General features: G+C 37.9%; 2 protein-coding genes and 1 pseudogene across 2 annotated transcripts in view; 2 read left to right on the top strand and 1 right to left on the bottom strand.

Moving 5' to 3' along the window:
* Positions 1–24,073, top strand: part of LOC145765718 (uncharacterized) — a 1,283,504-nt gene that overhangs the window by 1,031,112 nt on the left and 228,319 nt on the right. The window lies entirely within an intron of this gene.
* LOC145764717 (uncharacterized) overlaps positions 1–24,073 on the top strand; it is a 99,291-nt gene that overhangs the window by 42,426 nt on the left and 32,792 nt on the right. The window lies entirely within an intron of this gene.
* Positions 7,541–9,448, bottom strand: LOC145765598 (uncharacterized; annotated as a pseudogene).

Genomic DNA, 24,073 nt, shown 5'->3' with positions numbered 1-24,073 from the left:
CACATTGGTTTCAGCCATACGCCACCGCTCTTTATTACGACAACGTCACTTTTCATCTACCACCCCGGTTGGACCAGCCGAATCGATGCTAGCCGCGCGTCAGACCCTCAATGATGCATGATATTGAGATTTTGTAACTCCCTTTGTATTTATATTAACCAACTTGTAATCAAATATGTACTGTATATCATGATTATTATAACGTAAAATCGCCTAGGCCCAAAAATATGCATTGCAGAAACTGCCTATCCACGACCTCATCACAAACATCAAGGACCTCCTAATGAACTGTTACAACACTGATGTTGCCCTTTTACGGACATCTACAATCATTGCGTATCCTCTGCAGTCAGCTCCAGCTAAAGACATTTCATTCTCAATCAACATTACAAGAGGATGCAGTATGACAAAATGATCAGCAACGCTTCAATCAGAGCGGATCGCAATCCCTCATGCAGATCCACAAACTTTACAGAAGTACGGAATCATCGACGACTTAACCGTATTAAGACTGGGCTCTCAAGGGATTCCCTGAGTTGGGGGGGGCATAATGTGCCCACGGTTTTGAGCGTTTATTACGCCTTTGATATGCATACTGTCAGTTAGATATTTTACCAAGTGAAAGAAAATTTATCTGACTTTCCAAAAAATTTAAACGTGTCTTCGAATCATGTGTATATCTGTAGCTATAATAGATTTATTAGACAGTCATCAATTCGCAAAAGTTAGATGTAAATTATAATAAAGAAACAAGGCTTGCTCTGCTTGAGATAATAACGTCACTGTAATCCCGCGTCACACTTTGCGTTCTGTCTCTCACGCTAACAACCGTAACGGCTCATCAACTTCTGAGAATCTATTTGTTCTGTAATTATCCAGCCGGCAAAAGTGCGACATTATTATATCGACTCAACGTTTGACCACAGTGCTTAGACGTGAAAATTGTTTATATGACTTCAGTTTGTTTGGAAAGATGCGAAGATCGGAAACAAGCGTTGCTAGAGATATAGGCAGATTTGGCTACAAGCCGCAAAAATATATATTCTTACACAGCTAACAATTCCACTCTTATTGCCAAGCTGGAAATAATTCACATCGATTGGGCGTAAAATGGGCGATTTTCTAGCTGAAAAGCAACGGTGAATGTAAATAACCGTCAATAAACGTGGATTCAATGCAGTTAATTATAATTTATCCATTGACATTCCATGTTCCAATTTTGTATGGTTTAGTGAAGCGTAGAGTGGTAGTTTCACTGCAAGCCGTTTCAGCAATTAGGGGTCCAAAAGGCTTTGCCCTATTCGCGGCATTAGTACTTGAGTTCATTTGACCTTCTCTTTGCTCTTCTCCAGTAGCTTGATTGGTACCGTCCAGCCTGTAGGTTCCACTTTCTGGTACCATTTCGTCTCCACTTTTTCGTTTTGTCATCATAGAGTATTTTGGCAAAAGTTCTGGGGTAGGTTGCCAGGTCTTTCCCAGCGGAGGAAGAGGAAAGGGGCGCCCAAAAACAAGATGGCTGGACACAATTGTAAATGACAGTGGTATGGGAGTGCATGAATTGAAGGAGGCTGCGTGGGATCGAGAGATGTGGAGTGACGTATAGAGTGACCGAGAGTCGTAAACGACTGAACGGATGATGATGATGATGATGAATTATAATTACATCATAAAATATCGTCATGTGATTAAGTGTTTCTCATTACAATACGCGTATTGTGCAGTAAATAGCGTTTCTGCTTCAATAATATTTTAGTGAGGACTCGCATGTAAAAGTTATTTTGTTTGTATTTACTGGACTACCTTGTTGTAAACAAGTATTAGCACGTTTGATTATGCGTGATGACGGCTGAAATAGTAGGCTATGCGTGTAGCCTACATCTTGTATGCAAGGCTAGAGTTATGGCGTGCTGTGCTTTATTTACTATTTTGTTGATTTGCAACGTTGAATGGGCACAGTTTCGAAAATCGAAGTAATTTCAAAGCAAACATTTCTATCTTTGGTGTTTTACAACTACAAATATCATTCGTAGAACTGAATGATGGGTTAATAAATTATGCCATTATCGTTAACTTATTGCCTGATTATAATGTAAACAACAGGATGTAAGAACAATTAAGTAAAAGAGCTGTCGAAATATGTCAACTAACCTACAGAGAAAAATTGATCATTTGTACGTCGACTCAACGTCTTTAGTTGTTGACTCCACGTAAAAATGGCCGATTTGTCAGTGAAGAACAAGCACATGGAAATGGTTTTATTTCTGTTTGTTTCAATCGCAGCAACGTTTTTACGTCGTTTGACGTTGGATCTGCGTAACAATGGTGGGATTTGAAAACAGGAAAACACGATCAAATGCAAATGAAATCAGAAGACGTTGATTCTATTCAATACCGTATTACAGCGAGCGAGTTATATCAATTGAACATCTGCGTTACATCAAAATCATTGAATAAAACCACGGTTTGTCTTGTATGTTTGCTAGTGGCATGATACAAGCTAATAGAGTCGGTTTACGATGATGCGTAGCGCCGCCCGTGCTGTGAAATCTTTTATTTGGCATCACAACACTCGACTAAATTAATTTTGCTAGTTGTTCTTGCGCGCCAGTGTAAACCAGCTTATCCTTATGCATGGCTTCCAAGCGAGCAAAACTGGTCCTTTTTACATTGATTCATCGTTTGCAGACGTTGAATCAATGTAAAAAGGACTAGCGTTGCTGAATGGGTTGTGTACCGTAGCTGTTACGGCTGAGGGTGAACTTCTTTGAGGCTTCAAAAAAAAATGCGCCACTGTTACATTATTACAATGTTGCTTCAAATAAGAAGGCTCCATTACCAATATACTGTGCGTTTCAGAGTGAAAAACGAAACAAATCACGCTGTTACTCAGTTTACACGCTGATACACAGCTCGTACAATCTGTCATATCATGGTCATATTTATGTTGATTCAACGTCTAGCAACGTAGAACTAATGTCAAACTTACCGAGTTTTCGAGCTGGGTATAAATTGCAACGGTTTGCCGATGTTTAGAACAATCCAATTAGCGAAATCAGGAATTGTTTATTTACCACGTTTCTGCAGAAACAGATGCAAAACAAAAACGTAGTGCGAAAATATAAAATTACAGACTTTTCGCATTCTATATATACCCAGGAGTTACGTCATTTTACATTGGTTCAACCATGATGATAATAAATCAAAGCTGAAACAGCAATGTGCTGCTGTAACACTTATCTTTTGAAACATAACAATAAGCGTTGTCCACTTGTGCAGTCATTGGAGGCAGGCAGCCAATTTTACGATAAATCAAACTCGTCTAACGTTGCTTCGATGTAAGAATCCTATAGTATAGGCGATCGTGTGCAAGCATTCTCTCATCGCAAACTTGTCGATTATTAAATCGATTCAACAGCTGATGATATTGAATCGATGAAAACATGGCACTTGCTGCCATCAGGCTTGTATGAGCTTAGAGATATATCATTCATAGCATTATATACCATTCCCCAATTAGTAAAGTGATGCATTTGACTTGTATTATACAACTTATCTAGTTCGAAATTCCTTCATATACATATGCGAATTCATTTTCAAAATACATTCCATCAACACATTGTTGTTTTTTTCTGTCGATATCTGCTTCATTTCGTCAATTTCACATTAGAGGGACATCTAAAGACTAAAAACTGATAAAGGCAAAGCAACCAAACTTTGAAGTAGGTTATTGCAAGAAGAATATATCCGTTGCGTAAAATAAATGGTTTTGTTTCAGTCACAGACAGAAGTAACTGTATGCAATTTATGTCATTGTCACAGCAAACTCGCAGCATCAGGCTAAGACAGATCGTTTAAATCTACCTTGTGAAGTAAGCAACGATCATGCTGCTAAAAGCGAAACTCAATCAATTGCATATGCAATTTATGCCAGACGCAAATCATCACGCAGTGTCTTCTTCACAACTAATCAAATTACACGCGCGACAAGCTCATTAGGCGACTCGGCTTGGCGGCTTGGCTCCTTTGAATAAACGATCGATGATCTGTCACTCTTTTTATAAAAGAAACCAACCAAGCGCAATCTGCTCTCACTCCAGGAGCAAATCAATGAAATATTTCAAGGTACATGCTAAAAACAGTAGAATATCTCCCAAACCGAATAAGGTATAGCCAAGACACTTTAAATACATTTAGCCAAGTAATATTTAGGAAAAGTCAAGAAATTTCAGCTTATTAGCACATATGCCCATTAAAATACAATCGTTTGAAATTGGGGTGGGCACATTATGCCCAACCCCAGTCTTAATACGGTTAAAGAAGCACGAAAATTCTGAACCAGAAGATACTAACTCAACCCTTACCTTATGACATTAATGACGATGATTTAAGAATCGAATTATACCGTCGGCACTATCGCGACAGGGTCTTGCAACCCTCCCACTTTAGCGTCGACGTAGATTCTAGGTGAGGTATAGTGTAACAATCTCATATTATCAGCCACATCACAATTTGATGGATTGTTGTTTGGCAAGGACTATATCCTACGTGATTCATTATATCAAAGTATTTCAGTGTTTCTTAACCAAGTAGTAATGTCCTGAAAACAAGAGCCTATTGATGAATTGGAAATGCGTGCGAAGCGTGGCCAGAAGACTGCACAAATAATTATTGTTTTATCCCCAAATCACCTATCGGAGTTCCGCAATTAAGGATATTGTGTGTGAATTTTTAGGTCGTTCTTTATATGTCGGAACTTTTGTAAAGATATCGGACTCACTCATAAATCACTCGAAGGATGTCACACCTGCGTCAGATTAAATTAGGCTACTTAAGTGCAGAGTGATAAATTATATAAATTTTTGTACAGTACTTGCAATTATTTCATTGGTCAACAAAACGCATATGTGGCCCTAATTGATTATTTTATTGGCTAGACCAGACATATAAGCAGGTGTTTGCTTGCCAGAGTTCAGTTGGATTTTCATCTAGACCAACTCAGATGCGCTGCAGGCATCGACACATGCTTATATGGCTGGTCCTAACTACTTTGTGTCAGGCTATTTCTATGTATTAAAATATTTATAATCAATGTTACTTAAATTATAATATGTGTTGTGGTCTTGTCCAGAAAATTTTAGCTAGAGCAACAATCAGAACTCTCGAACTATTTGAATAAACTCAAAATCCCGATTTAGTTAGCTTAAGTAATTTACCGTACGCTGATCGAACTTTACAATATTCATATATGCACTCTAGGCGACATGTGGGTGTCATAATGCTCTACAGTAGTAGAACGAAATGCATATGCCAATAGGGCTCTGCTGATTTTCCATGTATTTTTGTAATAAAAAAGATTACAAAAAGTTGTTTCTGACTTTTTATACGATTACAAAGACATTACAAATAGGCTACTACAAAGACAGGCTATCTCACAGGTGTGCCTCAAATCAACCGTCTCCGTGCGGGCGTCAGGCTTTTCCGCTCAACCATGCACCAATGGTGAATGGCTTCTTCTACTTGAGAATGTGATGTTGAGGAACCGACCGCAGATCACATCATCAACGATTGCACTATCTTCAAACCACCTAATGGAGTGGAAGGTCTGCGTGTCTTGCATGATGAAATAAAAGACTGGCTGCTCTCTAGCAGCCTTCCAACTTAGTTCGGAAACATCATTAATCCGGCGTGGTAAAAGGATACATTTTCGGCCCCAGAGGCTCACACGACGACGATACGATTTTAAAAATTGTTCCTGACTTTCTATACGATTAACATTGCCTGTTGGCCTACAGTTTATTTAATTGTTGAACGCAGTTTGAAGAAATGATTTTTTAAATTAAATTTTTTAAATCTGTAGTCATATTCACTGTTCAGCCTTCTTGTTAATTGTGACGTCGGGAAAGCTTTGCCAATGTCGTTACTGTAGCAAAATTTTCATGTGCTTTTGTGAAAGAAGATTGTTGTAACCATAGATGAACGTAGGCCTAGTTCAGTGGTTCTTAACCTTTTAACAGTGGGGGACCGGCAAATTTTTTAAAAAATGTTCGCGGACCGGCAACCTAAGATCGTAGTGAATAGAATGAATATTTGTAACGTTTTGTTAACTAAAGTTGTCGTTGCGCACAGGGCCGGATTTAGCTGATGGGGGGCCCGGAGCACTTTTAGATCGGGGGGGCCCCGTGCAAAAACCACCTCTACGTCTTCAGTAGCATCAGTCCAGTACTGCACAGCATTTTGCAGAAACTTTAAAGGCCAACTGCCCCCTCTGCCCCCCCTTAAATCCGGGCCTGGTTGCGCACCATAATGCAAGGTTTTAGCATATGATTTGTATTCAGGACGAAAATTAGAATAAAACGGCAATCAAATCAACTCAAACAGAAAAATGTCAATCCATTTCCATACAAAATCAATGTCAGTGAGAAATTTGCTCCTGTTGCGCTGCCAGTAGCCTATGTGAGGAAAAGGAGATATCAAAGAAGTTTCTAAAACACGTAGCTCTGTTTCGGCATCTAAGCGATTTCTTTGCTTTGTAAAAGCCAGACATGAAAAAGAATGATTCTCTAAACATTCCATACTATTTAAAAATGCTTACTCAACATTCAATAGAATTCACAGGTGCGAAAACATGGAACGAATTTCCTTCTTCAATTAGAAAGACTGATACAAAGTCACTTTTTATTCACAAACTAAAACAACATTTAAGCAAAACGGACACGCAATAGAAAGACAACGTAGAAAGGCTTTCTTGCATTCTTGTGAAGATTTTAGTGGAAATCCGAAATTATTTACAAAAGATTAGGCTTACCTGACAATAATATCGATTGCTTGTGCTATACTTTTATGTTTGTAGATATTAACAGCAAAAACAAAACTCCATAATCAACACGACACGTCGCAAAAGGGGATGAGAGCTTCACCAACACCATCAGGACATCATCATCTACCAGCTCATCCATTCCATCACCCACCAGGACAAGAAAAAATAACTTAAACTGGATATCAAACCTCAACCGTCTTAGGCTACTGTGTGATGTGCAGTCTAACCATAGAAAGAGCTCAACACCTGCTCTCCTGGGCCACATTGAAACGGGCTTTTGCTTGAGGATGGGTTTCTTTTATGTCCGGTTTTCTTTCTCCATCCTATTATTATTATTATGACTGCTCATCCACATCAATATTGGAACTGGCAAGTTCAATCCACAACACTTTTCCTTAGGCTGTCATTTATTACTACATGTGTGCTTCTCTGTTTTTGTTTTATTTTTTGCTATTTGTTTTTTTGGGTATTGTGGCCGTGCTAACTACTGATATATAGCCTACTACATAATTTTTCATTCAGGCATGTTTTAAACCTTTCAAGGTTTTGCCACCTTTTCCCGTTCGTTAACGTGCTGGTAGGTTTATATCGATTTTTGTAGTTAGTATCTTTTTCGTCCCGGACGCGTTAATGACGAAAAATAAAATAATTGATTGATTGAAAAAACTGTCGTTTCTAAATAGCTGGTTGAAACAATTACCATCAAATCGATTGTTTTGAAAGTTAGGCACGAATTCGTTCGCAAGAGATAACCAAAAGTGTGACGATGATGTTTTTCGAATCTGGACTGCAAAGTAGAAGCATAACATATTGTAATTCAATCAGACTTTCTTTTTCATGAAGATTAAGGTCGCATGTGTTGACATCATCGATGCATGGATTGTTTATCCAAAAGTTTCCATGTCGAGGATCTTTATGTTACGCGAAATGAATCGTTAAAATTGTTAGCCAACTCTTTCAATTGTTGACTCACAACGTTCAGAACCTCTTTTTACTTGTTTCACCACTCCATTTCACCAGCATTCTCCATAGCAAATCGGCTTGTCTTCATTCCATTCTTTGAAAAACAAGATCTTTGCTTTCTCAAACTCCGGTTCTGGCAAATTTCCATTGCAGGCCTGACTTTATCCCGGAACTTCAAACTTATCTAATTCCAAATTTTCGTCTCCAACGACTTTGAAATTTTTCAAAAATTTTTAAAACTATTATGCAATTTGTCACAAAAACATTATCAACGGCACAGAATCAGGTCATCAAAAAGTTCACCTTTATTATGAAACAATTTTACGTGGAGATATGTCAGTTTTACAGCTGGGCATGTTTCACAGTGCGATCACAAGTTTACAATATGCTAATGACTCCACATTAAAATAAGCTTTGCAGAAAGTAAGATCTTTTGCGGACCGGTAAAAAAATTACACGGACCGGCACCGGTCCGAGGACCGGCGGTTAAGAACCACTGGCCTAGTTGATTCTTTACTCTTTTAAGCACTGAAAATGAGCGCTCACCTGAACAATTAGAAATCACCAAACAAAGATACATTCTTAGTACAACAGATACGTTAAGAAATGCATACACAAACTCATTTTCATTGATGAATCTAAACATTTAAGTCTCTTTGCTGCATTCGCTGTTAAAATGGTGTTTTAGCAGTGCAGAAAAATGAATTATCTCTTCAGGCAGTGATTCTTCTAGATCATCTGGATAATAGTGAAGCAATGGTTTAGCACTCTCTTCAATTTTTTAGTTAGACATGGTGTTTAATTCTGCCAGAAACGAAAATCCTATTTGAAGACGATCGTATGCTGCAATTCGGAATTTCATACACAAAATAATTTGGTCAATGATTGGCAAATATGAGTCTACTTTGAATCTTCTCGATGGATCAAGTGATGTGTCTCCAGTTCCACTTTCGCTATCCAAGCATACTTTTCTTCTCTTCTTTGTTAAAATTTCTTCAATATAATGATGACAGCCACTTAATACTCTACCCTTTTCTTCGAATTCTTGAAACTGAGATCTTAATGTTTGAACAAAAGTCATGTAGACCCTGAAGCAAATTTGTTGCCTTATTCAAAGTAATTTTGCTATCCTGAATCGCGCGACTAGTTTTAAGAAACCTTTCCATTATGCAAGACCATAACTCAACTAAAGTAACGGTTTCAAGCTTTTCCATTGACAAGATAAACCCCTTGGCTGTTTCTTTTGTCTGTGATTGTTATTCGATTGTGATTCGCGCACCCTTGGAAATTAGCTGATGCGCTTCTGGGGAGGCGTGCCCCCTGGTTAAGAACCACTGGTTTACACAGAGCATTTGTTCTATGATTTTCGTCCTTCATTCTTTCGATCCTGATAATAAGCATGTCAGTGGCTCTAGGTAAGTTGTTATCGGTGGGCCTATATTTTTGGTGAGCCTGGGGCAGCAGCCCCGTCAGCCCCCGCCTTAATCCGGCCCTGCTCGAATCGTCAGCACATTCGTAATCAAACGTTCTCTTCCTACGTCGCACTGTGTTTTTTGGAAACACCTGCTCAATACCAACAAGATCTGTTATTTTGCGTGCATTTATGACCACGGAGTTGTATCCTGTATTTCGATAGTCTTCCAAAAATTTAGACGGAGAGGCCCTCATGCCTTGCGGGGCCCCTTCCGGTCGGTGGGAACGGAGGGCGGTTGCTACGGCTCTGACTATCAGTAGCAACATTGAAAACTGAAAAGTTTTGGCTTTTATGTTAAACAACCCAGGTCAGAGGTTCTCAAAGTGTGCGTCGCCACGCCCTTGGTGCGTAGTTTTAATTTTTCAAGGGCGTCGCACAATGATTCCGCTTTGCATCTAAACTCAATTGCATAATAAAGCGCTCACAGATATTGTTATACCCTGACATGTGCATGAGAACTCATCATTGTGAAACTGTAGGAATTTCTTATGGTTTAACAATCACATGGCGCAACTCTAAATTCATTTCGTCGCGCGACAAATAAAGGCTAGAGACACAAATAAATAAAAATTATTGAAATACCTATCGCTGAGTGCGTCGCAAGTCCAAGAATTTTTTTCAAAACCGTCGCAACGAAAAAAGTTTAAAAACCACTGACCTAGGTGTTGCGTCATAAACGCTTGAATTTTCTACGAATAAAATTAATTACGACACAATAATGTACATTGAGCAATCTGAAAGTTTGCGCTTTAGAATTTGCTGTGGCAGCATTGATTATTTTATTTTAACTACTGTACTGTCAACCGTGGACGGTCACGTGTCAACTTAAGTGAGTTTCTCGCGGAGCATCTGAAACACCTTCGCTTAGGCTACCACAGTTTGGGAACCACTGGTTTAACACAATAACATCTCTAATCTGATCTTCGACATAGCTGAGATAACTGCGCTGCTCACTTTTGCATGTTAACTCACAATTTTGAGCAAGCCCTCGTAAAGTTGCTATCCAATCTATATAAGACTGACCCACTTGTAATTTACAGTTGTGAAAACTATGGCGCGCTGCTTGAGCATGGATGGTATCTCTAAAATGCGATGGTAACTTATCTGAAATTTGTTTGAACGTTTGATCAGGTACGTTTTTGTCACCAAGCACATTCTCAATCAAGCTATACGTCTCGGGGCCAACCCAGGATAACAAACATGCCTGTTTCTTGTCATCAGTTGTAACATTGTATATGTCCATGTGATGCAAGAACCTCTGCATAAGAGATGTACGTACTCGCCGCAAATTCTACGTCGCAAACTTGCTGCGTAGACTTTTTGTTTACGCTAACGCTTGCGGCCACATTTTTTTTGGATAGTTTGCGCTTGAAGCTACGCCGTAAAGTTCTCGCGGTTTTTTAGGGCATAGCGTCAACGTATACTTTTTAATGTCTTTTTTCGCTGCAACACGCCAATACCTTCCAGCGCTGCAGTTGAAGAGAATGTTTTCAATGGGCAAAGACATATTGGAACCAAAACACAGCAAAATGTCAGATGAACACTTTCAGATGCTTGTGTTTCTTCGTGGAAATTCAGAATAAAACTTGTTTGTTTCGAGTGGTTTATACCGTGTGAATGTTTGGCACCTAGCAAACAAAATTAGTTTATGCTAGTGTATGCGCTGACGCCGCCAACTTTATTTACAAGTTACGTTGACGCATACGGCGTATGGTTTTTCGAACGTTTGCGTTTGCGCTGACGGCGTCAATATTTTTTGTATGCGCGTACATCACTGCTCTGCATATACTGTTTCCATTTTTCCTTATCCTGGTTGAAACTTTTAAACTTTGGCGCTGATTCGCTGGTTGGCATTCGACTAATGTCATTTAACGTTGATAAAAACTGTTTCTGCTGTTTCTCCATTGTGGCTAACATTGCTTTGACTGTTTCCTCCATGAATAATTTCTGCAGAAAACCACCGCGACAATGTAATGATCTGCTCACTTCAGAAAATTGCAACGTAGATTCAATTTTACTTCTGACACCAGTGTTACGCTTGTAGGTACTGCAGAATAGCTACAGAAACCCACAAACGTAAAAGAATTGAAAAGAGGTCAGCACGAGTAGAGCAATGTATACAAGTGGCAAATCACTCTGTGGTTACCAAGAAGTCCTGCTGGAATAATTACGAACTATTCTCACAGTCACAGGGAGGTACGACGTAAGCAAGCTCTCGTGACTCGGTGCAATGCAGTAACACTAAGACAATAATCATAACGCAAATCTAACGTTATACTGAACTGTATCGTGTAGGAATCAAATTGGTATTCACGCTCCAAAGCGGGATAAGGCTTCAATCAATAAATTTAATAATTTGTTGTGTTTTTAGAACTTGGAGATCTGGGACGACAACAATTATATCTACCACGAAAATCTAGTCCAGTGAAAAATGGAACAAACTGTTTGTTTAAATTTATTTTGCTGTCAATTGAAAAATACTATCCTTTATTTGTTCACTTTTTAATTATACTGGTCATACTGAGTATACAAAAATGAATTATAAACATTAGCTTGTGAGCATTAGATGGCACTTGGGTGTCCCTGTGTCGGCTACTTTTGATCGCATCATTGATACCTTCAGCATCCTCACGTCGGCAACGTGAAGATCCAGGTCGTGAAAAGACAACACAATTAGGTTTAACTTATTTGATATTTAACATGTTTGAGATTCTCAAAAGCAACTTTAAGTCGTTGTAACTTTTAGCTTCCACAACGTTTCTTTTGCAGCTCGCGACATTTGGTACACGTACCTCTAGTGCAGGGGCGGGCAACTTCTCCAGTTGGCGGCCTGATATAGGAAAATGAAGTACGTGGCGGGCCGGATTCATGAATCGCTACATTAATCTCGTATGTATTTACCTAGACAAGGAATAGATCGTATTTAATGTAATGTAAACTTTAAGTTTAAAGCAGTGGTTCCCAACCTTTTTTTGGCTGTTACCTTAATCTCCACTCTGAAGTGAGCCAATTACCCCCACGATCAATTTTCAAAAACAAAAGTGTTTAGTGCTATGTGTTTCGAAGGGCTAACTATGACAATCAAAATGCAATGCAATACTGAATACAAGATACCAATGTGTGGTAAACATTCAATGTGAAGTTTGGGCCTGGACTTCAGCCGCCAGGTTTGTGATCCTGGGCTTTGTGGTAGCCTACTGAGAGCGATTCTCGCGCTGCTTTCGACATCCAGGCGATTGCGCTTCTTTGTCTTCATTCCCAAGACAGTTGAAAATCCTTGTTCACAGCGGTACGTTGTTGAAAAAAATGTCAGGATATTTAATGCCCGTGTCGCTAATGTTGGTGCGTCCTGGAGTCTGCTAAACCGGAAGGGTCCCAACCAAGCCTTTCCCCTTGAAATCAAGTTTTAACGCTTTGTTCATTCGGAGAGTGATAAATTCTTCTTTTTGTCACAAAGTCGTCATCATCCACCCAGCTGTCATCACATGTGAAGGGATCGGTGCACTATTGGAGACTAGCCGTGTCCAAATTCGGAAAATACAGTAGTTGTCCATCTTCTTGGCTAGCTTGCCTAAGTGGTCAGGTATGTCCTCCTTCAACGCCGCTGTCAACTCAAGTCCATTGCCTTCGAGATACATGTCAAGCGTCTGAAACTGCGCTACTGTGCCTCTTCCAACTCGGTTGTTCCACAATTTAACCTTCGCGATAAATGCAGCTACGGCTACTTTGGTGTTGATCACAGTTACGTTCTTCTTCCCATTTCCAGAAGTAAGTAAATTAAGCAATATTTGCACCTAGACATATGTTTGGCTTGTTTAACCGAAGATTAGGTATGCACGTTGAGCACAGTTTACACAATAGTAATGTAATATATGAGACTTTCCGTTTCCAACTACACCTTTGAGGTAGTGTCGTTTGGTGTGTCGCTTTTGGTGCAATTGCATGTTCCATTTAAAATATAAAGGATTTTTTGTGGATTCTATGGTGTAAGCTGACCATTTGATGTGCCAATTTAAATTTTAGTTCGTTTTGTTTTTCGCCAAGTTTAATTTAGCAAGTAAAATATGGCTATTGGCGAAAGATCCTGCTATACAAAAAACCTAACGACTGTATGATAAGACTACCTCCAGGAAGCAGTTGGAACATATTTTACATTATTATTGCATAAATTGTGCTTAACATACATATTTAATCTCCGGCAAAACAAGCCAAAAATATGTCTACTGTAGATGCAAATATTGCCTATTTTACATCCTTCTGTAAGTGGGAAAATGGCAGGTTTGTCATGGCTATGATTGTATCAATTAAAACTCTTAGAAATTTTCCCAACTAGCAACATATTTGGCCGTGTTCTAGTAGGCCGTGATATCAAACTCAGCAGAAAGTTTCTGAAAGTCCGCAAAACGACGACCAAATTCATTGTCTAGTGCAGATATCATATTGGTGTACTTCTCAATTGTCATCATGAAGACTGAAGGATATTCTTACAAGAGACAAAGAAAAAGGATGGAAGGCCCGTTTATGACGGAACACAACATGCTTGTCACTTGACTAAAAACCAAAAACAAAGAAGTAAAGAATAACTAACAGTCACTATTATTTGACGTAATAAGCAAGTAGTGGGGGATTGCGGCCGCTCAAAAAGGCCGGCAGAGTGTGGCCACAGACAACATTATCATGTAAAGACCGGAAACTGTCTGCGGGCCGCTCAAAATCCTGTCGCGGACCGGATCCGGCCAGCGGGCCGTATGTTGCCCGCCCCTGCTCTAGTGGTTCTCGACCTTTGGTACACGTACCTCTAGTGGTTCGCAACTTTTGGTACGCGTACCACTAGTGGTTCGCGACTTTTGATACGCGTACCACTAGTGGTTCGCGACTTTTGATACGCGTACCACTAGTGGTTCGCGACTTTTGATACGCGTACCACTAGTGGTTCGCGACTTTTGATACGCGTACCACTAGTGGTTCGCGACTTTTGATACGCGTACCACTAGTGGTTCTTGACATTTGGTACATGTGCTTCTAGTCGTTCTTGACGTTTGGTACAAGCACCCCTAGTGGTTCTGGGTCTTTGATACGAGTAAGGAGTGGTTCTCGACCTTTGGTACGAGTACCACCTGTGGCTCTATAGAGCTTTGGAACGCGCAGCACTGGTGATTTGTGATGGACTTCCAGGTGGTACGTAAGTAGCTATGTTTTGTGATATAACTGTAAATATCACTAAAACTGTATTGTGAAAATTTGTACGTCGTCCACACAGTTCCAATGCCTCTCTTCAGAAAACAAGACTTAACGTCGTTTGTAATTAACTTGCTTGCTTGTAGTTTTAGGCAGATTAACTACAGTTGTTAAAAACATCTGTCGGGTGAAAATTACTTTGTTGCCTGTTTGGTGGTCTGGCTACGCATAGTTGCAACTATTTTAATCCGTCAATTCAGAAACAAAAAGTTTTTGTATTCGAATTTAAATTTGTAAATGTGTCTCTGAATGTGGCATTTTAGATAAAAACCGTAGGAAGCAATCGCTACCGAATTTTGAAACTCTTTTATTTAATTTGATTTTGATTTGATTTTAAATTTTGAGACTATCCTTCATAACAAGGTGACCACATCTTCTAGAAAATTGTTCATTATGCTCCACTGCTCAATGTTGAGTTGATGGAATTTTAAATGCGAAATATTGCGTTGTTCACATTACATCAACCACCCAATCAGCTTTGTTTTGACCGAGTTGTTGGAACTGGAGATTGTGCACAAGGGATTTTACAGGATACGTTTGGACCAGGAATCTTTAAGTGGGGAAGGGCATCTGGGAATAATGTTCTCAGGAAGAACATTCCAGCTGCATTTGGTCGCAACCTAGCTGAAGATGTAGCTTCGTTTTGTTGATTGCGACATGAGGCTGAGATGAAGACAAACGGAGAAGTTTGTTTCGTTCCTGTGTTGTTGAAATAGGCTTAACCGTGAAAACTAAAAACTGCAATAAAAGTTATGAATGTGCGGCTTTTAATAAACCGCTTTTTCATTTTCATGTTTGCTGTTACTGCAGTCAAAACCAATAACTGCAACAAATTGATAAATCCAGAATTAAATTGTAACTGACAGTTTATTGAAATTGTGACTTATATTTTGTTGTTCTGACATTGTGCTCTACCTGTTGTCAACGTTTTTTAGCTTTGTTGACTATTTTATTGATTAGAAGTTACATTATGACAAACTCTCTTCATATTACTTGTGGTGACAATGACATGATCCATTCTTGAAACAGTTTAAATGCAAAACCTGCATGGTGCTGCTAGAGAGCCACGTAGTGATCAGCGCATCATCGAAGCGTTTCTGGAGTTTCAGAACAGTTGGAAAGTGAGGCGCAAAAAAGATTCCTTAGCTATTTGTTTTTTGTTTTTGTCAATTTTCTTTGTTTGAATAACATCCTGGATTTTCAGTCCAATTTAAAGTTGAACACATGTTAGAAGTATTTCCTTTCAAACAAGTATTTCTTTGAAGGCTATGAAGTCATTGCAATGTTATTTTCAAAACCATAAGAAATTGACCAATATCACATTTTGTTTTTCGCAATATCGCCCCAATGACTTCATTTCAAGACATTAACTTTATGTGGATCTTCATAATTAACATCTCGTACCTACTTAAGTGTTCGCATTTATTGCAGTTTCTTCTACCGAAGGAGCATATCAAAGTGAGTAAGCTGACATTACTTGTCTTGTACTGATGGCCTGACATCAAGATTGTTGAATGAAAGTAAATAATTGGCTACGCTTTAATTTTGAAACAAGTTTTTTCAACTAGCATTTCAGTTTTTTCCATGCTTTTTGAACAACACATGCTTTTTGAAGAACACAATATGTACCATCAAAACATATGACTACCCTAATGGCTCTATTCATTGCAAACAAGTCCATACAAATCCGAAGGATATGAACCAAAACATTCCATTTGCTTTCGCAAAACACCAAGCCAAGTGTGATTGTGAGTACGCTTTGACTTGTTTAGCATGAAATGTAGATGTAACGTTGTTTGAAGGGAAAGGTTGAACAAATGCAGAATCAAGCAGTTGCAGCAGCAAATGAATTGCGTGCGAAAGATGAAAGGTATTTTTGCTTCACTACAATGGCTTAGAACCATTTGTTTTTCCAAAAAGGCAAATTAACCTGTAAATATTATTAGCCAACTAATTTTTGAAGAAACTATTCTCTCAGATTACACGGTAGCTGGTGTTGTGGAATGTACAGCATTTGAGTGATGTTTGGTATTAAGTTTGGCTTTAAGAAAGAGACATCAAATCTGTCGCACAAAGTTCACCAACGTGTTGTGGAATCTTTACAATGTTTTGATTCTTCTTCTTCAACAAATTAATTTTGTTTGATTAGTATAAGTTCAATGTAAGTTCATATTTGATCAGCTGTGGCCTCACATATGAACTCCCTCCATTTTGCTCTGCTTTTGTTTTTGCTATGACTTCTGGCATAAATTTTATTCCCCTAATTTGCGTGACATTGTCAAAATATTTCATTGTTTGTCGTCCTTTTGTTCGTTTGCCTTGCACCATCACAGTCAACATTGAATTTTCCAACCAGTTACTTCTTACCAAACTATACAGATAATTTAGATTGAACTGACTGCTATACAGATTGAATGTCTCTTTCTTAACCCTATTTCCTGTGGGGGGGGGTCGGTTGGGACTTGGTACTTTTCAAAGCAATATCATTAAAGAACTACGCGATCCACAGCTTTGAAATTTCTTGACTTTTCCTAAAAATTATTCAAGTATTTATTCCGCTTTAAATGACGTTGCTATTGTCTATAGTTTTAGAGATATGGCATGATTTTCATAACATACTCTGATATTTTAGCTAGCCCTTTTGTTTTCAAATTATACGGATTAATAGGATTACTGAGCGCCGCCGTGCGTGGAACTGCGACGCAGATATCTCATGATTTGGTTTTGTTGTAAAGCATTCAACCGTAATGATTCCGCCTTTTGTTTGCAAACTCGAGTTTTGAGTTGCTTTGATTAATCTTTTAATTACATCTGAGTTGCTTTGAAATTATCAGAGAGCATCCGATAAGCTATGCTGAAAAAAATGTAATTTTACGTTGTTTTCTATGGCGAATACATTTTGTTTCTAACTTATAACAAGAAGCAGTAGGAAAGTTCTTGACAAAACTCTGTTTATCTCAGAAAACAAACAGACTGATGTCGTAAGTTTCTTGATTTCTTGTCGGAAAGCAAGGAGTGCGTTCTTGACCCGCCAATAAACTTTTGCATGTACCTGTACACTTATATTCACATGAATATTTATGGATGTTGTGAAAATGTTTTATGAAAACGAGAGATTGAAGGATACTGAAAAGAACTTGACACAGACTATCTAAACTGCTTGGCTTTTGTGGAAAAACACACGCAGCTAAATTATTGTGCTTTGACAAGCATTGTGCATACTGTATCATCACTGAATCTTTACCTAAATGGTACTTTTGCAGTTGCTTGAGAGATTACAAAATTATTTTTTTATACGAGGATTGAAAAGTTTTGATATATCTCAGCAAAAACACTATTAGGACCAATTCAATAATTTCAAACTTTTCATTCAAATGTTGGTCTACAAAAACTTATTTTCACAAAACGGTGTAGGCCTATATCTTTTTCTCCATAAATTTGGACGTTTGTGTCATTTGGAGCAAAGTTGTTTGTTGGGTTGAAAGAATCTGAAATCAATGCCTCGTTTTTGTAACGTATCGTAACGTAATCTATCAGTCAGCGCTTTTGTGCTTTTTTGTTTTCGAATACATTTCCCTGACAAAAGATTGGCTTTTGTAATAACGCCATCAACCATAGAGTTGTATTCTCTGACTACATCTCAAACGCTATACCATACTCAGCAATTTTTCAAAAGCATTGTTACACAAAATGCATATCTGACAAAATAAGGAAAATATGTTGAATTGAATTATATTTTATACGGATCGTTTTCCTTACCCTTGAAAAAAAGAAAGAACGATTTTTATCGTTTGGCATAAAAATATGTGTATTGAGGTTCACCTTGGTTTGCATAATGAAAATCACCTCAAAGAATTGCTTGAAGTGATTTTCGCAGCTATTTGCTCCTTCGCGATGATATCAATTATAGTTTCTATCAGATGAAACCTGTTCAAACTATTTTTTTAAAAACTATGGTTCATTCAAGAATATAACACTTTGTAAATATAGCTTACTTCATTTTTGTGTTTTTACTTCGATTTTTTCACAAGCAAGACCTTACACAAAACAAGTTATTTGCAACGTGAGTCGATCGACCAGAGTAGCCTAAATGGACCAGAAAGCTGTAGCCAAAACTTGATTACTTTTTATCAAAATGTTTGCACATTGGAAACAGCAATCACTTTGTTTCAAATCAGAAAATCACTTTTTGTCATTGGTTCAACGTCTGCAGACGTCTAAACTAATATACGACGAAATTGGTTTTCTGGGTCTTCGGTTCGGAAAAACATCATTATGATGTATTGTGACGTGGTCTATCAGCCAGCAGTAGTTTATGCGTCTTTTGTTTTTGGATGTGTGTCAATTACAAAAGATGGCTTTTGCAGTAACGCCATCAACCGCAAACTGCATCTAAAATGCTATTTCAAAATTTGAACAGAAAGAAATCTTCTCATGCGTAATAAATAGCTTGACACAAAATGCATGTCCAACAAATTAGAAAAAAAATGTAGAAAACGTTATTTTGCAAATCTAGTTAACAACATGAAAAAAAAAACACTTCAATCATTTTGACACAAACGTGCATTTTTAAAATATCAACAACCTTCAATTTTGCCCAAGGAAAAAGTCAACACTTTAGTGATTTTTTGTTTTTTTACGACAATAGCACTCGGCCTGAAAAAGATTTTTTTTCAATTTTTTGTATCGTTATGTCACGACTTTGAGTTTGTTACGCAGAACGGGAGTTCCATTTGGCAAACGACCTCTTCTATAACCTACCAACACGATTTGACTAAACGATTATTATCACTACATTTTGTCACAGCTGTTTGCAAAATTGTTTTATTCAAAGTGATCATTGTTGGTAAGTATTGAAACATATCACTTTGGAATGCATCGTGACATAGTTTATCAGTCAGGAGTTTTAGACGCTCTTTGTTTTTGGAGTGCATGATGGCCTAAAATGGAACAAGCTCCTATCGAAGGAAGTCACTACCTTTGGATAGGTTGTTGTTCAAATACCACGTGACACCATTAGGCTACCTTACTTTTCTGTATTCAATCGCTACCCAGACAGCAAATCAGACACTTTTTACATCGATTCAACCTCTTTAGACGTTGAAATAATGTTAAAAACGAATAAATAGCTTCCTGAGATGTGCTGTGAAATGCAAAGTGTTTCTTGATCATACATAACCAAATTCGACAGTGTGAATGTGAAAAAAAATTTGCTTGATTTACTTCCAATATCAAGTAATGACAGTACGTTTGAAAAAGTGTAGACTATAAACATGTGGCTCAAAAAGAACTTGAAATAGTTTTTTGCGATGATTATGTCTCATTCTCTGCAAATGTTGAAACAAAGCAAATTTTTTTTGCAATGCCTCCGGCAAAACAACAAGCAAACGCGAGTCGGACGCCAATTACGATTTCATTGAAGCGTGGACGACGTCTCCGCGTAAGAGATTAAAATCTACACAATGGAATTAACCCGTCACACTCAATTATAAGTTAATTAAGAAGCAATTTCTCAAGTCAAATAAAAAAATATGACCAACCATCAAATTATTTGATTTTTCAAGTTGCCCTGTTGAACAAATTGCAAAAGAGTTTCGATGTTATTTTGTCAGATAAATTATCTACACCATGTGAAAATTTGATTGATCTATCTTGCATAGTTTTTGAGTTACACGAGCTCAAAGTGATAGTGTCGAACCGACCCCCCCGTCCGCAAGTCAACTGGCCAAAATACGTCACAGGATAAAGGGTTAAAACCAAACCGATTATTTGTCGGTTGATAAATAATATCTTCGAGTGAACATAGTCAAACGCGAAATTTATTCAAATCGAATGCACCAAATTTTATGTTTTGCAATTACTGCAAATTGATAAAACAAAGTTTTTTAAACTTCTATTTATAATTTGCTAAAAATAACTTCAGAAACGGCAAAAATATGTCGAAATGGTTGCGAGATGGCTGCCCACAAACATTCCAATCTTTCAATAGTTTCGTCAAAGATCAGTTAATTTTGCCTCAACAACCATTTGCTGTCGCCATTTTAAAGTTTAAAAGAAGTTTCATTGAAGTTTGCGATCTGACGAGAATGTTTGATGTCAGCTCTGAAAAATTCGTGAACATATTAAGGGAGTACAGCAATTCAAAGTGATTGTTAAAAACCGTTTCGCTTCTTTAAAACTTCTTCTTTTAAACGATCTTTGAAAAGAAAATATTTTTAAACAAACAACTCGGGATAGAATTACCACAGCTACTCGGTGATGTCACAATTATTGCGTGCAATCACTGAAAATATTTTTGCTTAGCTTCAATGACTTGAACTCAATTTTACGCATCATTTAGTTTGCACAGTAAAATACAAAGATGGCTTAAAAAATTCTTGAAACATTTTGAAAATTTGCTAAGTCACCAGACAAATCCAACATAAAATCGCGCATTGAGTCCGCAATTATTCTTTCATTTACTCGTTTTTCCAATTCTAAGTGTGTCGCAGTGTAAAAACTTCTCGATATTGAACCAACATCAAAAACAAAGACCACATAGCAATTAATCCAAATTAGTTTGAATAAAATGTAAGCGAGTAGACCCAATTACAATTAATGGTGGAAACTGTAGCTTAGCCTACTGAAAACTAGACACCTGTATTTGTCAGCAATAAACAATAGTCCGGTTAATTACATGAAGGGCCAGGTTGGATCAGTAATAGCCCAGTTTTACTGCAAACAGCTCTACTACCTTCATAAACAATAAAAAATATGGATTCATCTGGCCAAACTGTTAGTAATTTGACACCATCAGGCCACGTATCTTTTGCACTTCTTCAGTTTAAAGCAAAAACATGACTAGGTTTCGGTGACGAAGAAAAATAGAAGATAACTTATGCAAAAGGAGTTTGACGCAAAAGGAGTTTGACTCAATGGAGTTTGACGCCAAAATCTGCTTCTTTGCGTCTAGCACAGTAAAATCATAGGCTACTATTCTTGTGTAATTTTATGGCACGGTTTCAACATAAAAACGGCATTTGGGTTTCAGGAATTCAAAAACGGCATTTATGTTTTCTGTGGAAAACAATCTTGTGGAACAATCTTGCAACAAGATTTCGAAATGAACATCAAACTGTTAAATCGTATAGAAAAACTGCTTGGCAATACGCGTTTTCATATTCAACAAATAACAAACCAAAGTTTTGTTCTTGATCACTTCTTCCTCTCGTTTTTAGGTTTATGTCAAGTAGTCGTGGATGAGAGGAAAATATTATTTTGTTGCTCTCTTTTCGGTGAGTGTTTTAGCAAAACGTCCTTCCAGGACACACAGCTGCCTGAATTCGATGTAGTATTGAAACAATGTTTAACTATTCAGCGTCAAAGCCAACAGAATCATGTTTTTGCCAATGTAATGATACGCAAAAAAATTGTCAGGTCCACGTGTTTTAGTTAGAACCTTTTGTGATGTTAGAACTTTTGTGAACGTTGTGATGAACCAACAAACCAAAGTTTGGTTCTTGATCACCTCTTCCTTTCGTTTTTAGGTTTATGTCAAGTAGTTGTGGATAAGAAGGTAAATTTCTTTTGTTATTATTTTGATGTTTGTTTTGGAAAAACGTCCTTCCAGGCCACAGTTGCCTTCGATGAGTGTCGAACCAGTGTTCAACAACTCAGCCTCAGACCCAACAAAAGCATGTTTTTTGCCAATGTAATGATACGCAAAGAAATTGTAAACTCCACATGTTTTCTTTTGTTTAAAACTATGCAACGTTTTTCACTCTCGTTTAGGACTGTTCAAAATATCAATTTTGCAGTGTTTCAGTACTTTCTTTTCATGCAAACTTTGTTGCGTTAATTTTTGTTTCAAATTCAAAGCAATATGGAAAGTTTTCTTTTGTACTTTATAGTTGATTGTGAAGAGGGAAAGTCTGAATGAAAAGCTTTGGTATCTTCAACTTCCAAATCTTTAAACTAGTAAGAAATAGTAAAGAAATAGCATTTCAACGTCTACTAACGTTGCAATTACGTAAACAAAGAGTCGCTTCGTTCATGCTTGTGAGTTAGAAACTTTTTTCATCAAGAACATTTTATTTTTTTCGATCGTTTTCCTGGCCACGTATTGCTCACGTGATCATTCGGTTATAAGCGCGAGCGGCTGAACGCTTCTGCACAGTCGACAACTTGTAGGACAAGGTTCGAATCTTAGAAAGATCAAACTAAAACTGTAAAAATAAATTTTATTGCTCTGTTTCTACTTTAATTGGTGAGGATAAGTCAGAGTTAGAACAACAATGTGTCGGTAGCCGAGTTGTGATAGCTTTGGTACGACTCTCAATAGAATGCCGGTTCGACACCGCTCGAAAGCATGCGACTGTGTTTCTTCAAACTTTATAATTTGCTTGATTTGTCTTTTTGTAGAATTCTATTCTATTGAGATTCACAAATTAGAAAACATGTCCCTCTCAAACAACGACGAAGGAACTGCAGATGTTCCTTTTGAGGAAGTGATGGAAGAAGGTGAGTGTCACAATCAAGGTGCAATGCCTCGCGATGGCTTGCTTTGTATCTTCAACGAGCGTGTTGTTTGGTTGTAGAATTCTGGTGCGATGTGTCATTATCGGTTATGACCTGAAGTAACCTCTGATGACGAAATCTGTATTATGTAACGTGTTTTCTGGAATCATTTTCCCTACGTGACCTTCTAGAGACTTCTGTTGTTTACATTTAAACGCTACGTGACCGAACGATGGTTCTTTATGATGTAACCTTCTCGAAGTTACTGGACTGAACAGCCAACTATAAATAGTGGTGTAGTTTGTGTAATGATTATTCTGAGATTATTATTCTGAGATTATTATTATGGTGATTATTATGAGTTGACTATGAGAGTTGTGCTATGAGTTGTGGATTGGTAGTTGATGCAGAAATTAGAGTTATTTAAGAAGCCGTTCGTTAAAGTTCTTCAAGAAGTCAGATTATCATTTCACTAGTAGAATTATTCGACATTTAATTGACTGCTTTTCGGTTTGACCCATTAAACTACGTCATTGAACCTTTCCAAGTCTTTTTCCTGGTAAGAGATAGAAAGAAAGCGTGACATTCTGGGGGCTCGTCCAGGATAAACCGAAAAAGAATATAACCGAAAAACCGAAGAATACCGAAGATTTATTGAAAGAATAATAAATTAATGTCAAGATGGCGGATACTGTCAAACATGAGATGATTGAAGACTTAGGTAGCATGGCTGAACGAATGGGGCTGACTGGTAATGAGAAGTCTCAGTTTGTGATGGAAGAGTATCACAAGATAATGGACCAAAAAGCTCAGCGAGAAGCTGACGAAAGAGAAGATAGAAGAGCTGCTCGTGAAATAAGGAAAGCAGAACTTGAAGCTGAAGAAAAACGAGCACAGCGTGAAGCTGAAGCTGCACAACTTGAAGCTGAGGAAAAGCGAGCACAACTTGAAGCTGAAGCAGAGGAGAAGCGGGCGCAAGGCGAAGCAGAGGAGAAGCGGGCGCAGCGCGAAGCTGAAGAAAAACAAGCTCAACGAGAAGCTGAAGAGAAACAAGCGCAGCGCGAAGCTGAAGCTGAAGAAAAACA

This window comes from Aplidium turbinatum, chromosome 2, assembly GCF_918807975.1.
Source record: "Aplidium turbinatum chromosome 2, kaAplTurb1.1, whole genome shotgun sequence".
NCBI lineage: Eukaryota > Metazoa > Chordata > Ascidiacea > Aplousobranchia > Polyclinidae > Aplidium > Aplidium turbinatum.
Note: the sequence above shows the minus strand (reverse complement) of the source record. Positions and strands in the feature narration are given on the sequence as shown.